We start from the raw sequence: 1,895 nt of genomic DNA, 5'->3' as shown, positions 1-1,895 counted from the left end.
CTTGGAGAGGGCTGTTAGGCCAGGGCAGCCATCTTGGAGGTGGCAGCTGCAGGAAGGAAGCCCTTATTTGGTCGCAGGGTGTTCCTAATGGGGGCTGCCATCTTGTTTTCAGCTGTGCCTGGTTGAGCCTGATTCCTTCCTATTTAAGGCTCTGCCCTCAGTCTATCAGTGCTTCGGCTTCTACTCGGTTCGCTGACTAGTAGCAGTGCTTTGGATCTACTTCTGACGGATACCTGGTTCTGAACTTTGCCTGTTCCTGGACCTGCTTCTGACCGCTGCCTGGTATTGACCACTGCCTGTTCCTGGACCTGCTTTTGACCGCTGCCTGGTACTGACCACTGCCTGTTCCTGGACCTGCTCTTGACTGCTGCCTGGTACTGACCTCTGCCTGTTCGTGGACCTGCTTTGACCGCTGCCTGGTGTGGACCTGTTGCCTAGCCCTGGTTTGCTGTGACCTGCTGCTTGGTCTAACCCTGTGGACTTTGTGCTGGACTTTGTTCTCTCTGTTGCTGGCCGCCCGAACTCAGGGGCTCAACTCCTGGGGAACGGCGGGAGGCACAGAGAGGACTCAGGGTTTTGGCCGACAGCCCAATGAGGGTTTCCTTCATCGTGTTCAAGGGCTCACCTCTCCTTGGAGATACATTACAAAAAGCCGAAGCCATGAGCTCGTCGGACAAACCCGACCTTACCAAAGTAGCTCGGATTGTACAGCAGCAGCAGGGTCAGCTGAATCAGTTGACCACCACCCTACAGAGCGTCTGTGCTCAGGTTCAGACAATCCAGACCACCCGGTCCAACGCTTCTGCTCCTCCAGAGCCGGCGGGCCCGCCCGCCGGGTTCCGCCTTCCGGACCTGCCACGTTTTGATGGTACTCCCGCCGCCTGTCGCGGATTCATTAACCAATGCCAGATGTTATTTGACCTGCAGCCACGTGCCTTTCCTTCAGATCAAGCCAAAGTTACGTACATGATGACTCTTTTGTCTGGACCAGCCTTAGCCTGGGCTACCCCCCTGTGGGAACAGAGGGATCCAGTTTTGTTTAATTTCAGTGAGTTTTTACGCCAGTTCTGAATGGTATTTGATGTGCCCGGAAGACCTTCCTCTGTAGCCGAAGAGCTGCTGCGCATGCAGCAGGGTACAGACTCCGTGGGAGTGTACGCCATCCGATTCTGGACCCTTGCAGCCGAGCTGGGCTGGAACCAGGAGGCGCTGACCGCCATATTTTGGCAAGGATTGAATAGCCGCATCAAGGACGAACTAGCCGGACGAGAAGTACCCACGTCCCTAGATGCCGTAATCTCCTTGTGCACTAGGGTAGGCGTCTGGTTCCAAGAGCGAGCTCGGGAGCAGGCGGAACAGCGCCCTGGACTCAGACACTCCTCCACCCCGCAGGACTGTCGAACTCCGAGACCAGCTCCGGAAGTTCCAGCAGAGAGATCGGAGGAACCCATGGTATTGGGCCAGTCTCGGCTGACCGAAAAGGAGCGAATGTTTCGGCGTAGAAACCGACTCTGCTTCTACTGTGGAGAGTCCGGCCATATGGTAGGCCAATGTCCCAACAAGTCGGGAAATGACCAGGCCCAGGACCACTGAGGCAGGTGGCCCTGGGTCATGTATCTTCTAAGCCAGAACCAGAGTCCCCGCCAGCGGAGAAGCTGGTGGTGGTTCCCCTGACCCTGCAATTTCAGGACGCGGTAGTATCCACATCTGCCTTGATTGATTTTGGGGCAGGGGGCAACTTCATCGCTGCGGACCTCCTGCCTGGGTTGGGGAGTTCTTGTATGATCTGTGTATCACCGTTGCAGGTGACTTCAGTCCAAGGCATGGCATTGCCCTATGCCATTACCCAAGTCACAAAACCCCTACAGATGAGATTAGGGGCGAGTCACACAGAG

The sequence above is a fragment of the Microcaecilia unicolor genome, chromosome 3, assembly GCF_901765095.1.
Source record: "Microcaecilia unicolor chromosome 3, aMicUni1.1, whole genome shotgun sequence".
Classification (NCBI taxonomy): domain Eukaryota; kingdom Metazoa; phylum Chordata; class Amphibia; order Gymnophiona; family Siphonopidae; genus Microcaecilia; species Microcaecilia unicolor.
The sequence above is the reverse complement of the archived record's forward strand: the minus strand, read 5'-3'. Positions refer to the sequence as shown.